General features: G+C 40.8%; 1 protein-coding gene across 3 annotated transcripts in view; it reads right to left on the minus strand.

The window, feature by feature from the left end:
* Window positions 1-16,215, minus strand: part of hdac7a (histone deacetylase 7a) — an 87,776-nt gene that overhangs the window by 41,579 nt on the left and 29,982 nt on the right. For 2 of the 3 annotated variants that reach the window (XM_054746175.2, XM_054746176.2), the window contains exon 3: window positions 5,481-5,538. The gene's annotated coding sequence lies outside the window, so the exon portion shown is untranslated. Of the gene's footprint in view, window positions 1-344; window positions 366-5,480; window positions 5,539-16,215 lie in introns of those variants that run through there. The other variant, XM_070544980.1, reaches the window with a different exon arrangement.

The raw sequence follows: 16,215 nt of genomic DNA on the forward strand, positions 1-16,215 counted from the left end.
ATTCAGTGCTGCTGTTCCTTAAGTCACTCACACACACACACACACACACACACACACACACACACACACACACACACACACACACACATGCAGACAACTGAAGAAGAAAAGTTACCACAGAACAAGTGAGATACAGCGATGGAACAAATCCCACAAATAAAACCTGGAATTCACTCATATTTACGGGTGCACCATCATCCCGGTCCTAAAGAAGTGGCAGCTGGCTTTTTTGTGCAATGAATTCTGGGAGTTTGTTGCAAACAAGACACAAACAGACACACACATGCATGCACAGACACACGCACACATGAAGTGAACTACAAAGCAAAGTCAAAGGCGCATACCCCGTTTGTCATGTAAATATCCGGCAGCGTGAAACCCCCCCAGTAGCGCGTCTGCCTCAGCCAGCAGGATCTATAATTAGACGAGAGCTCCACTCCGCTGCAGTCATCTTTTACTGTTGGCCACATCCTCTTTTTCACTTGAACTCTTTCTCTTTCTTATCCTCCCCACCACCATCGCTCTTTCCTAAAACTTCTGTCTGACACCAAACTGCTGGATCTCGGGTCGTTTAATGAACGCTTAACGGATCCAGAGCAGCCGCGTCGCAGCTGCAGACTGAACTCTACTTTAATCCCCAGAAGATGCTCGATGGACGAACAACAAAAACTGTTATATTTCTGTTGTCTTTCACTAAATGATCTTTAAAGTCAATCATAATAACAACAGTGAAGGTAACCATGGAAACGGAGGCGGGCCAGTCGACAGGAAGTAGTCTATAAAAGCACAACAATGCAAGAACCCGGGTAGCTTCCTGTTTGAGAGCTCAATTTAGACTCACATTTCCTCCCTTCTCCTTTCCTTGCTGTTGCAGCTCTGCTGCCACAGTGCCTTTGAGCCCTGCTGCAGCGAAGACATGAGAACAACATAACCAGAGCCATCACACACACACATACACATGTACACAATCACACACACACTTTCAAATCACTGCCCCAACACTGAAGGTGTTACTGAAAAGCAAAGGCCTCTGACATCATTAAATGACTGACTAATGACTAAACGTTGCCCGATGGAAACACACTAATGCAATGAACACACACTTGATTACAAACACACCCTTTATAGGAACATGGAAAACTACTAAGTCAGTTATTGACAACCCAGTTGTCAAACACACGTAGGACGAAACGGGCTCAGGCAACGCTACAGCTGGGCTTTTTAAATGCCGTGTCACCATTTCTCACGTGATTTCAAGCTGATTTTTCCTGAAATAAACAAACAACCTTTAAGATGTTATTACGTAAAGGCAGGAAATTAAGTACAGCACAGCCGTAGAAGTTAAACAAGTCGCAATTATTTCTCAACATCTTTTAAAATAAGCTGTGGGAGGAGAGGTCATGTAACTGATTGTTACTGATTATGCGTGCTTTCATCTTTAGGGACGTGGTGTGGTTTCTTAGTTCTGTAGAAATTAGCCACGGCTGCAGAACTGAAGACAGTCTTTTAATGCTGCTTCTTGTTTTTCTGTTCAACCACTCAACTATTGGTTTTGTTTGAATTTATTGGTTTATGTGTTAAAGAAACATGTCTATCCACTGTGGTCTCTTTTCTGAGGAGTTCCTCAGGGTTTGATTCTCGGCCCCCATATCTTTTTTTCTGAACCTGTGTCATTTGGGGTCCCTTATGAGAAAAATCTGCAATTTCTTCACAATCCTTCACGCCACGTCCAGCTCTGAAAAAAGGCTGACACAAATCTCACTCACACTGCCCTCTTTACATTGGCCTTCTGAGAAGTTAGAAATGCCTAAATGGTCTTGATCCCGCTGTATCGTTTTTTTTTCTCATTTCAAACATGTTTTTAATCATTTTTTTAAATCTTTTTTATGTTTTAATGTTTGTTTTTGTAAAGCACCTCATGATTTTAATCTTGAGAGGCGCATGATTGTTTTCTTTTTCTTTCTTATCTCGTTGACCTTGTGCTTTTAGATCAGCTGACCTCCTGTTTTTTTTATTTTCTCAAAAACTAGGCTGAAGCTCAGAGGTGATTGGCTTCTCAGTCACAGCTCCTAAACCTCAGAATAAATTGGCTTCCAATTTTAAACAGGCATCTTTATTTGAATCTCTTTTGAAACATTTAAAAATGGCCTTTGGTGCTGTCCATTTCTATGTTCCTTTTACTGATTATGGCTCAGTTTCTGTTTTGTGTGTGGTTTTTCTTCTCTACGTCTGTCTTGTTCCTTGGTCTTTTCAATGTAGTCTCGTTTTTGGGTTCGTTTTACATTTCATTACTGTACAGCACTTTGGTTGCACTTGTGCTTTATGATGGATTGACCAACATTTGTTTTTGTAAAGTGCCGTAACAATAAAATATCTGATGTGATTAAGGGCTGCACAGTGGAACAGTGGTTAGAGCAAGGAGGTCCTGGGTTCACAGCCCAGCCTGGGGTCTCTCTGCATGGAGTTTGCATGTTCTCCCTGTGCATGCGTGGGTTCTCTCCGGATGCTCTGGCTTCCTCCCACAGTCCAAAACCATGAATTTCAGGTTGATTGGTTTCTCTAAATTGTCCTTAGGTGTGTCTGTGTTTGATTGTTTGTCCTGTGTGTCTCTGTGTTGCCCTGTGATGGACTGGTAACCTGTCCAGGGTGTACCCCACCTGATTGCCCAGAGACCGCTGGAGATGGGTGTGGATACGCAGATAAAGATAACGGATGGATGGATGGATTTTCATCCAGCCATCTTCTTCTTCTTCTGCTTATCCATGGTCTGGTGGTGATATTAGCCAGTCCCAAACAACCCAACTCTCCAGCATCTCCTGGTGATTCTAAGACATGCCCAGACCCAGGGGGACGTATTTTATTTTATTTATTTACTGACTTATATTTTATGAGAATAAACCGCTTGAGATGAGCCATCTCGTTTTTGAGCGGGTCTTTGTTTTTACTATTACATAAAATCTCTTTAACAAATTGAGAGCATTGCCCGGATTCCCCCGGCCACCGAAATGAGCCTCGAGTTTCAAACTGATCGAGTACCCGTGTTCTGAGGTAGTCCCAGCCCTTTGCGGATGGTTTGCCATGGAAGACCCTGAGACTGATTCAACACCTTGATGTAGATTGACCGTGACAAACAGGATACCCCACCCTTATAAGGGGGGCCTTGGGCACTCTTCTGGAGCCAGGCCTTGTGGGAGGGAGCTCGTCAGCGAGCGCTGGGCGGTTCAGCCAGGCTAAGGCTACAGGAAGCAACATTTAAGTGGGCCCACCACCTGCAGGAAAACCGTCAAGGCCAGGTCCACTGCATCAAAAACAATAACATCTCCAAATTATACCCAGATGTTCCTTAAGGTAAGTCTCTAGACCCAGACATCCAGACAAATTGTGTTCCCATGAAATACTAATCAGAAATGTTCTGATTCCTGCAACAGCATAAAAGGGTTAAGGGTGTATTCTGGGGAAAACTGCGCAGAGTTGCTAAATCAGCCTTGTGCAACACAGGATCTCCATGAATAGTCTGACGCTGACGGTTAGGATCACATGTTTGTTACTCCATGTTTCTGTGCTTTCCTAGCAAGCTCTTGTAATAACAGTTAACATCTAGATTATTTTACCATCTCCTCTCCCTCTTTTCCTCCCTCATCCAGAGGAATCCACAGCTGTCACTCCCATTCAAGCCCCCTTGTCATCCTTCAGCAGCTGGCCGAACTGTGGTCTGTGTGTATACAGACATGCATGTGGATCTGCCTGCCTACAACTGTCACCAAAATATTTCTATATATACACACCATATCTCCGCTGGTAGAGTCAACTACTCAAGTGTGAATGGTAGAGTGTGTGAGACTGTCAACAGGTTTAAGGACTACTTCATGCTTTGCGTGTATACATGTGTGAGTGTGTGTTAGAGGGGTAGATAGATGAAGAAAACCCTCTTAAGTGAAAACACAACACCGTGTTAAGTGAGGACACCAGAAGATCTTAAATCATCCAAGTGTCTCTGAGTAATATCTGGCTCTGAGTGGGTAAGCAAGGCTGTTTTCTTAAGAAATGCTCCCGCACGAAAATCCTCTCACCCCCTTTAAAAGCATCTTTCATGCTCAACAAACACATGTATACACTTTAAAAGCATATGAGTGATGAATTAGGCAAGATAAAGATTTATCTAGAATATGAAAATGACTCAAAACATGGGTTTTCTGCAGAGCTGGAAAATTTAACTGTACTGAACTCAGCAGAGATCATCAGTGAGTATAGAGGTTAGAGGTGTGTATTGGTTAGAGGTGTGTATTGGTAAGAATCTGGTCATATGATAGATAGATAGTAAGAATCTGGTCAGAATCTGGTCATATGATAGATAGATAGTAAGAATCTGGTCATATGATAGATAGATAGATAGATAGATAGATAGATAGATAGATAGATAGATAGATAGATAGATAGATAGATAGATAGATAGATAGATAGATAGATAGATAGATAGATAGATAGATAGATAGATAGATAGATAGATAGATAGATAGATAGATAGATAGATAGATAGATAGATAGATAGATAGATAGATAGATGATAGATAGATAGATAGATAGATAGATAGATAGATAGATAGATAGATAGATAGATAGATAGATAGATAGGCCAGACGTTTCTAAAACAGACCCAGTGTTTTTGTGAAACTGTGGTGCTCAATCAGAAAGAAGGTGGTAAAAACCGCTGCCACCTAGTGGTCGGAGTTTGAATTGCGCCACAAAAAAGAAATACCGTAAATGTTTGCATGTGATTTCTTATAAATATTGTAATGAACTTTTCTTAGTTCTGCAATAAGGAGCCTAATTCTCCTCCCTTTCCAGTCAGCTCATGGCTCCCCTGACCCCTGGTTTGGATGGTTTTCAGATTCAGCGCAGGTATCGATACTTGTGCATGGCTCTGTAAATAGCTGCAACTGCACTCTACTGCCTTGACATCTTTTGTGGTTTTTGATGCTAAAGTAGGTCTTACAAGGAGCACATTTATCATGATTGTAAACACACACACAGCTGACTGATTCAAGAGATGGCAGTTAGTACCTCAACAAAGTTGCAAGATGGTGTTCTTGAATGCAGGTTGAAATTTTTACCACAGTGCACGTCAATCCACAGCTGATTATAAAACATGTGCCTTGATTGACGTTGTGATAAAATATCAACAGTTCAGTTTAGTTTTTTTCACTAATGAAATGACCCAGCAATGATTTTTACTCTCAGCATTTTTTAACTTGATGCAAAAATGATTATAATGAAAAAAGCAAATAATCTAGTTGTAAAAATTTACTCAAACATCCTCAGACTTCAAAGAATTTCTTTTTATTTTAGTGGTTCCTTTTAGGTAACTTTAACGCTATTCAAGAGCCTACAAGGACTAAACTGTGGTCTGCAGAGTGGCCTGGCTGCCAGATAACAAGTCTACAGTGACTAAAGTAGCTGCTGTAATTTAAGTTTTCATTTACCTTCTTCTGGTGGCTGATGCAAGCACAAATGGGGAATCGGGAATGACAACTTCTTTATCTGAGGAGACAGAAATAAACATTTAGAAGGATTGTTCTCCTTTTAGGAACATAACAAAAAATATTTAGAGTGAAAAGAACATAAATTAAGATAAGAGCTCGTGCAAAACCACCAGGGCCGTGTCAGAGGGTCATAATAAACTGAAATAATGAGTCTCACAAAGGGGATAATATACAAGCCTTGAATTATAAAGTCAGTAAGCGTTTAATCGCTCATAGGAAAGAATGAAAAAGAAAGCATAAATTGCTGCTTCCTGGTCTGCTACATATCAGGTGTTTCTGGATTCCACCAGGTCAACATGTCAGTGATGGACGTATTTACATTAGTTTTACGCACGCACACACACACACACACACACACACACACACACACACACACACACACACACACTGCATCAACAAACATGGACGACTGTCAGATTTATGTTCCACTGAAGACTTTTACCTCCATCCAGCCGCTCCTTGATTGCCTGAGTGAGGTTAAAGACTGGCTGCTGAATGATTTTAAGACCGAGTTTATTGTTTTTACTCCTAATGGCTCGTCTTCCGCCGCTCCTGATTATTCGACTCTTCCTTTTAAAATTAGTCAAACAATTGTTAATCTTGGAATTAAAATGGATGTGGCTCTAAAAATGGACCCTCGCGTTAATCACATGGTTAAATCAGGTTTTTATCAGCTGAGACGTCTTTACAAACTAAAACCCATTCTGAATTGGCGCCACCTCGAGACAACCATTCACGCCTTCATGACTTCAAGGTTGGATTACTCCAATGCAGTTCTGTTTGGCATTTCTAAAGCCGTATTATCTCGCCTTCAGCTGATACAAAATGCGACAGCAAGATTTCTGACCAATACTGGCCGTCGGCAGCACATCGCTCCAATTTTAGCAAGACTTCACTGGCTTCCTGTGCACTACCGTATACGTTTTAAAAATTCCGTTCAGGTGACCTACACCTACTACAGATTCCCCGTCTACGTTGCAAAACCCGTGGTGAAAAAACTTTTTCTGTCTGCGCTCTGAAACTCTGGAATAATCTCCCGCTGAATATCAGACTCTCCTCCTCCACTGGGGTTTTTACGTCTCACTTAAAGACTTACTTCTATTCCCTTGCTTTTACTGCCTAGCTATTCTATTGATTTATATTTATTTACACTGTTCTTTTACCGATTTTATTGACTTCTCTTGTTTGGTTCTTTGTGCAATGCTCTAGCTGTTTTATTCTTTTATATTATTATTTGTTTAACCTTACATGTTTTTACCCCTGTACAGCACTTTGGTCAGCTCACATGCTGTTTTTAAATGTGCTTTATCAAATAAATGGAATGGAATGTCGTCATTCTCTCTCAACTCTGAGCAGCAACCCGCCTGAAGCTGAAAGCCTTAAAACAACGTCTTCATTGTCTTCTGCCACTCCTAGAGGAGACACTAGGTGTGCAGCCGTGCTTTTGACCAATGACAGCTGGTCTTTTATCTGCAGCACGCTCAGCACTCTTCTAAGCGATCAACCCATCACGCTCATCACTGCTGTCGGTGGTTTGGTGGTTGAAACAGTGACAGCTACGAGTCTGACTGACAGAAGAATGTATCTTTGTTGAATCTCAATTTGTAAAGGAGTGGAGAAACCCAAGGAACAGAAGGATTCTGTTGAAAACACCATTAGCGTATAATTACCTCCTTCAGCTGATTCAGCACAGCGGCTGAACAATAGGTTGTAAAGTCAGTATCTGACTGGGCTGTGAATTTAGTGGCTGGCTGGGAAGTAATAAACCTAACTTGAGACGTAAAATATGTGAGCGAGAGGTCATGATTGTCATAAATCAATTTTTCACAATTTCACCATTACTATAGTACATTTTGGGAGGGGGGAAATGACTGGGGAAATTTGCTGGTTTGGTTCGCTCTGCCCTTTCAGGACTTTGCTAAGGCATTAGCATATTGAGGCGGTTAGGGCAGTGAGTGACATCACCGACGAGCGCCAAAAGGCGTCCACGAACATTTATAACATTAAAAAAGCTTTTTTTGGTCAAAGTACGCTGTCATCTAATCCATTTAGGGGACTGGGAAAGCTGTTTGTGTCACATACAAAAGCAGCATTCAAAGACAATGAAGTCATCCGGGAGGGGCTCGGAGTAGATTCGCTGCTCCTCCACATCGAGAGGAGCCAGTTGAGGTGGCTCGGGCATCTGGTCAAGATGCCACCTGGACGCCTCCCTGGTGAGGATTTCCGGGCACGTCCAACCGGGAGGAGGCCTAAAGGGAGACCCAAGACACGTTTGGAGGGACTATGTCTCTCACCTGTCCAGGGAACGCCTTGGGATTCCCCCAGAAGAACTGGCCCAAGTGGCTGGGGAGAGGGAAGTCTGGGCCTCTCGACTTAGGCTACTGCCCCCGCGACCCGACTCCGGATAAACGGATGAAGATGGATGGATGGATGGTTTATTGTCGTATTAGTGGCCTCATGTTAGTGTTAGCTCAATGTTAGTGCTAGCTACTGCAGCCTGCGCTAACCATTTTCAAATTTGCCTACTTTTTCTTGCTTGATAATAATTTTGTTGGAAAATTTGCTTTGTAATTCTTTTTTATTAAATCCTCAAATGTAACCAACATAAAAGCGACTCGTGCAGGGAAGTTAAGAACCCTCGCAAACATGGACCCATTTAGAGAACTACCTCAAGGTTGATTTTCTCAACAAATCCAGTGAGAAACTGGATATTAATTTTAAGTTTTAAATCTCAATAAAAAGGCAAGCAAAGAGGTGGAAACAGTACCGTCTAGCTAGTGGGTGCAAACACCTGACGAGAGTAGCAGTCTCTCTTCACCTGACAGAAGTGAACTCGTGTGGTGTTAGAACATTTTTGGGATTCTACAGAAAAAGGAGAAACTGTAGACAATAAGCACAAAGAAACAACAACATCAATATATTTACTCATTAGTTTTGTTTGTGTTTTTATGTATTTTTGGGTGATTTAGGGATGTTTGAGGGGTGTTAGCCCTGATGTATTATATTTTCCAATAAAAATCGTTTATCGTCAACTTTTATCATTAAAAGGTTATTGATTTAGTACAATTAACACAGTTTAATGAGCCATTTAAACACAAAGCATAAAATAAACACAATTCATGATTGCTTTCAATATGCCTTTTTTTAAACCATGGCTTTATGAGCAGCTGTTGGAAAATAAATTACTATTTATAATATTTTAGTGTATGTGCTTTTTCTTCCTATTGGATAAGCCTTTAAATAAACATACACCATCTTTGAGTGGTTTGTAGTCACGTGTGTTCCCTCACAGAGCGAAGAAGATGAAAAACAAGTAAAGTGAGTCTGAGGTGAAACTAAAGGAGTGAAAGATATCTGAATGACAAAAAAAATTACATACAAAATAAAAGAGATGAATGTAGTTAGGAGGCACATCAAGTGTTACAATGAAATAAATCAGCTAAAACGACGGGGGGGGGGGGGGGATTAATGCATAAATTCTTAGAAACTGCTGAAAATGCGCACAAAGAAGATTTTGAAAAAGCTAGAATGTTCACAATTTTTAATGAAGTACAGATAATAAAGTACAAAATATTTATTTATAATCATTGAATTACATAAATGTAATTGACCTCATGGTCATATCAAGGACTACCGATCTGCTAGAAAGTTCCCAAACCAGCAAAGACCAGATCAGCGATTGTGACAAGGTTTGATTTAGGAGCCAAAGGGCCTCACCAGACGATCTCAGACAGCGAGTTGGTACATGAAAGGTCAAAAGGCCACGTAAACGGGCAGGGGGGCTGGCTATTTAAAGCTTCAGGGAAAAAAACAAGCAGTAAAACGTCTTAAATGGTCAGAGGCAGCCAGTGAAAGGCAGTGAGACACTTGTCTTTGTAGCTGCAGCTGCCTGTTTATTTTCTTTCCTGATAGCAGAATAAAGTGTGTTGTAGTGGTCGGGTCTGGGTATGGTAACAGCTTTGAGGCGCTTCTGTTGATCATCGGGGAAGGTCGTGATGCCACACAGACGCCTGCTGAATGTAACCACTGAACTCAGCTCGCTGAAAGAATGGACAACTTGCTTCATAGAAAGCTTTAGTTTTTGTAGCTCCTCAAAAGAGCAAGGGATTAGAAAACTGATAGATTTCATGGGATTTTATCTCATTTATACCTATGTAGCATTTTAAATGTGTGTTATTTTTATGTATTTTCTCTCGTTCCAGATGAAAAACTGATCAAGTGGCTAATATATGTATTTAATGATGAAAGGGTAGTTAAAGGGGACATATGACTTTTTTTTAAAGATCTAAGGTCGATAGAAAACATGTTCATGGAGATTTCTGAACATAATCCTTCCAGAATGAGCCGATTCAGGACTCTTGTCACTTTAAGAAAAATATGCCGGAGCTGGCCATGCCCACCAATTCCCTACTCAAGATGCTATTAGCCAAGAAGTTACAATATCTGGGACTTTAGTCAAAGGGTGTTTCTCAATGCCAAGGAACCTTGCCTTGATGTCTTGGCCCCGCCACGGTTGCCTAGGAGATACGTCATCGGGAGCCGCCAAGACGTGTTCCAGTGTTCATGTTCTACCGAGGTGTGTGTTCTCCGTTTGTTAGCCGTTTAGCTAGCTGAGCGAGGATACACGGGAGGTGCCTTTTAGCCTAGCCTTGGTAGAAAATTACCCACATTACACCACGGTATTTTCAAAAGGACGGCAGCTACTTCGGGGACAGTTTTCAAGTTTAAAAGTAAGTCAGCTAATTTAAAATGTTTTTTTAGATCCAAAGAAGTTATCTATGGTTGGTTAGTTGCTTAGTAGTTGCAGCTTCGGTGGCTAGCGGAATAAACATATACGCAATTTCAAAGTAAAAGGCTCGTTATATATTTACATTGAAACTAATACATTTAAAGAGTAATTTGACAGAATTTGCCATCTTATCTCACTTAATGCGTTTACTTGTGCATCTAAGTCAATCTCGGTCAATCTAAAGTACTAAACTGGGATTCTTTATCATGGTTTTCATGCATGTTAGAAAGCCAAACTATCAAATGAAGTTCATTGCACTCCGGTACAGTACGGTTAGCTTATAGCAACACAAAGAAATGCAGGCGCGAGTGAAGCAGATGAAGTTAAAACAGGACATGCACAACAACCCTGCAGCACAGAGTGTTTGACATGTACTGCTCTGACTCCTCACTCCCAGAGGTTCCCGGTATCAGCTCGACTGAGCCGTTTACTTGCATATGCAAATGTTTACCTACCGCATTATCTGGGTGCTTCAGCACAATTAGAACCAGTTCACCGTCAGCAAGACTAACACAATTACATGCATTTAACTCATTCGTTGCCAGCGTTCCTCACCGTTTTTACTGTTTTTTTTAAGAGTCACAGAACGTTGCGCCCTAGGATGATGTCGACACCAAAACAACCAAAACAAAGCGGAGACTCACCTCTTACATCAGGAAGAATCTGCGTGTTTCGAGCGTTATCCGTTCTTTCACAATCCGTTGTTGAACTGTGATCGGCAGAAGCTTTTCCGGTTCGCGCCTCACTTTTTTTTACAGCAGCGGCCCTAAACGATCTCCTAACACATGGATGTTCTGCTTCCTGATCACGTGACATGTGACGTATGCGGACGAAGATCGGCTTTAGAGCTGAGATGTTTGTTCTCATGGTGTGGGGGCTCGTCCGACGCTCACACAGTAAAAAAAAAATGCAAATGACGCCTTTAGTCATCATTGGCAGTGAATGGGTTAAAAACAAACATCAGTCTATTTAGAGCAAAAGTTTGGTTTTCTGATGTAAACACTGACAGCTATCTTCTCACATCTAGGGTTCTTGATCTGTAAAGGTTGGTTTATGCTTGACGCGTCCGCGAGGTCCGCACGGCTCCACGCGGCAAAATTGCGTCATTTTAACAACCACGCCCCTCCACCGCGCCTCCGCACGGCCCAAACCTTCCGTACCGCGCACCTAGGAAATTTTCTAACCACGCGGACGGTCGGACGCGGAAAAACCATGGCGGACTGGCAAGAACTTGTACGGCAGAGGTTCGTAAATACAGACATTTGTATGATTCAGCTCTCAAAGATCACCGTGATCAACATGTTGTTAATAATTCTTGGAGAGAAATAGCTCGCACTGTCGGAAAAGACGAGCACGCTGTTAAAAAATGCTGGAATGCCATGTTGTAAACAACAGTAATGTTTACTTCTACTATGGTGTAGTGTTGGATGCATGCCGCAGAGCTCCATGCTGCCCCCTACAGTTTGGGAGAATATTGGCTCACCGCAGAGACAAGCCGCATGAACCATAAACGCTGCAAGTTGTGAAGCGCGTTCCATCCGCGAGCCGCATCACCAAGCGGAAAGTGAATGCATCAAGCATAAACCAAGCTTAAGACAAAAGCTCACCATAGCTTTTACATTGTGAGGTAATCATTTAAAAATGGTCATTCTAACCAGAGAGCCATTCACTAACAGTCCATTAAAAGGAGACTGTGCCATCTTAGAGCACAAAGGAAAATCTTAAAATAACTGAAGATATCAATTCTACCAAAATCCTGCTGCACATCTGTCAGAAGCTTCTGTCTTTTTATCTCTCTTTCACACACTTTTGTTCATTTAACATCAAACACATTCCCCACATTTCCCCCAAACAGACAGGGCCACTCCACAGCTGCTCAGTCAAAGGGATCTCCTCCTTTATCTTCTCACTCAGATCTCAGCGCTCCTTATCATTCCAAACCACACAAAAAAGAAAGGTGGAATACCCGTCAGTTACACAAAGGCGGATCAGACAAACAAACTCGGTCTCAAGACCGGTCTCACAAGAACTCTGCAACGCTGAAAAGGGAAATTATTACACATAATCTGAATGATCTTGCAGGTTATCAACAGGGGAAACAGTGAGTTGTGAAAACATTGGTGATTGACACTTTGGCATTGTTTTGAGACAAGAGACCGAAAAGGGAAAAGGGTAGCTAAAAAAGAAAATACCTGCAGCAGAGGGTTTTCTTTCTGCTGATAAGAATGATAAACAGAAGGTATCTGCTGACCCTACTTAAGCCTCTAAATACTCCGAAGGGAAAACACTCTAAAGGGAGGCTCTACAATTCTTTTTCACTTTCAGTTCTTTAGTAATTTCCTTGAGTCGTGACAAACCGGCAGTTTGAGCAACACAACTTTACTCCAAATGCATAATTTGTGCAGAAACCCCCGTACATGCAAACAGAGCAGCGCTGTTTTAGGTGGTTTCAGGATAAAATGTCAGAATGCAACACTGACGGCGTGTGAATGACCTTTTCACCTTGAGATTATTCTGGTGTGAAGGCAACATGTTGAAGTGTCAATAAGTGCTCACAGCTCCAGTTCCTGCTGCAGTTGTAAAACAACTGAAGTGAATAAAGGTCTTAAACTGGTGCGTTGACACAAATCTTCAGACTTACATTCTGGTCTGTTTGATTCTGCAGAACTTGATCAGGTACAACAAAAAAGGGAACTAAAGCCTAAAGGTGTGTATGCATCTCCGCTGTGGCTTAACATTTTTCAAATTTGGATTTCAACTATGTTGCTGTTTGCTTTTCTTGGTAAAAGTTAACATGTTGTTGGAAAACAAGGCTCTTGAATATGCGCCGTCATATCCGGCAGTCTGCAGGGAGAACAAAGAAAGAAGATATTAACATTCCTGCACACACTCTGCCCTCTGGTCAGGGATGAACACAAAACACACACACACACACACACACACACACACACACACACACACACACACACACACACACACGCGCACACACACACACAGAGCTTTAATTACTAAAAACTCTCAGGGCCGATCTGCTAATCTTAGATTATATAAAACTGGTTTTGTAACTATGGAGTTTGCATTGATGTTGATCCCAACACATCCCCACTAAGACGTGAACCGTTTGGTGGCTAATCTATGAGGAGCTTTGTATGCACGTAACACATAAGTGTAATAAATGCAGTAATACTTTATTATGTTTTTGGAAGTAGTCTTAATAATTGTCCATCAATCTTTCCTGCAGAAAGACCAGAAGTTGCCTTTAAAAGCTGCTCATAGACAAACTGCAGCTTAATCAATCTATTGTGATTTTTGAAATGTTTAATTTCTATGATCTATAAAACATTTGTTTATTGAGTTATTTGCTAAAAGTGAGACAGATTTTATGTAATCTTAGCATATTTAATCCTGACAGTTTCAGTACCTTCCAGAATGAGACGTTTCAGGACTCTGTCGATTTAAGAAAACAAAGCATCTATTGGCCACGCCCAACCAACCCCACTCAGGCTGATATAAGCTGAGAAACTCTTATAGCTGGGAGGGGCTTGTAGCAGAGCCGCTGCTACTCCCACCTAGAACGGCTCGATCTAGGAAATAATTCCTAAAACCAAATACTGACACAAAACAAGTGGACAGGATTTTTTTCATGTTTATAGAGGCAGTACATCTGGAAGCAAAAGATGTGTGGCATATCATGGCCCCTTTAAAAAGAAAAAATAACTACTAGTAGTAGTAGTAGTTGTAGTAGTAGTAGTAGTAGTAGTAGTGGTAGTAGCAGTAGTAGTAGCAGTAGAGAAAAGGAACTCATTTTTCAAAGTAAATCCTGTGGAGCACCAACTAATCTCATCAGTAAAACATAAATTCATATTGATCGATATCCATAAATTTTGATAACTAATCAAATATAATTATTTATATAAATTGCAGCCCTGGCTTTTTTATTGTTTTACAATTAAAATAAGTTGGTTGAGTTACAGGACTTGGTTTTTCTTTATTCCCTGCTAAACGACCAGTTTCTTTTTTTTCAGACTTGTTCAAACCAAAATATCGCCATGCTGGTGAACTACCGTGACCTTTTTTCAGGACAGTTTCCTCCGCCTCTCCTTGCTGCAACATCTTGTTTAGGTCACATGTTTTCTGTTTTGATTTGAGAGGGGAGGGCTTGGTGACAGAGCATGCCTGGTTCTGGGAGTATGAGTCTAATATTTAGTTACCTGGTAGTCTATGATAAAAAAAATACTGAATACTGAAGTTTTATTGAACCATATAATTTTATTGCACCATAAAATCTACTGATATACATATATATATATATATATATATATATATATATATATATATATATATATATATATATATTACTGAATTATTATTCTTCAGCCCTGGCACCAACAGCAAACCACAGGATTTTTGAAATTACTCTTTGTTTCTACCTAGCATGTGCATCATTTCAGACAAAGTTGTAAATAACTCACAAATTATTCTCATTAGAAACTCAAGAATATCTTGACGAAGAAGCGTAATGTTCTTTTATGACAAAAATCATCAGAGCAATGAAGGGAAGAGTAAAGTACTTAAGGAGTGATCATTACGCCGATGACACCCTACTGGTATTGTGAAGATGGATTATTGGATAAATGATGATGATTTTTGGAACCATCATTGAAAGTGTCATATGAAACTACAAAAGTCACCCAGAAACCTTCTGGAGTCACATTAGTAGAGTTTATGTATGACTTCGTAATCACGGGACTTACATACCTGCTATCACTGACACAACATACCACACGTTAAGTAAACTCCCTGCTCACATTAAATAAGCATGGATTGTGTCTTTTTCACCGTAACTACACAGAGCTGCTGGAAGGAGCCCGAAGCTGCAAACCTCACTTTGAACAATTCATCACACACGCACTCAGGATCGCAAGATCACATGTAAAATCGGGAGTCTGGCCAGATGAAAGGAGATCCGGTTACGTTTGAGCTCACAACAAGGCATCTGAGCCGAGGTCAGAGTCGAGTCGCCTCACTGATCTAGAGCGAATGTGAGCTGAATCATTACTCCAGCCTTTTCTTTAAGGCAGGCGATATCAAAATACAACAAAGGGACCTCTCTGGAAAACTTGTGACTAAGAGCAGACTGTCTTTAGTCCGTCTAGCATCAGGTGTCAGTCTACTGTACAAGAACATGCACAATGAGATCATTTTTGGCCCAAATGACTATATTTCCGTTGGATGTTTCAGATAAAGCACCTAACCTCTTTCTAGTCGTCTAAATCTAAACGTTTTGTGAACACCTTAAGTTGGTGTACAATAGATGTTCGCTTCTAGGAGCGAATAAATAAGTAAAACTTGGGCGAGACTCTTACCGGAGATTGTTAATTTTTAAATACTTCACGCATCCTGCTGACCTAAACAACCACTTTGACATGAACTCACCATTGCATTAGTAAGGAGTTTCCACTGTCTGCTGCACAGCTTGCATCACAATACACTGATTCATTTCATGTACGACTCCCTTCTTTGCAGCCTGATTGGTGATTAACCAAAAAGACATCAACAACATTAAATAAAATGTTGTTTTTGTGAGTTTATTTATACCATTGAAAATGAATGGGATCTACAAATTAATCAGGACTGATTAATGTTAAAACATTTCTAATCATTAATGTCAACATCAACTGAGATTTTCAGTCATTTTTGGTATTCTGTTATTATTTACGCACCTGGCTTTTTGCTAATTTTTCACATATCGGTGATTGTATGTTACAGGAAATAAATTATATGGCCTATGCTATGGCATCTCTAATTGGGGTCCAATGAAATCCTTATCAGTTGTAGATTGCTCTTTAATCAGCTACAAATTGTAAAAACATGACATTTTCTATT

This window comes from Nothobranchius furzeri, chromosome 15 (genome assembly GCF_043380555.1).
Source record: "Nothobranchius furzeri strain GRZ-AD chromosome 15, NfurGRZ-RIMD1, whole genome shotgun sequence".
NCBI classification, from domain to species: domain Eukaryota; kingdom Metazoa; phylum Chordata; class Actinopteri; order Cyprinodontiformes; family Nothobranchiidae; genus Nothobranchius; species Nothobranchius furzeri.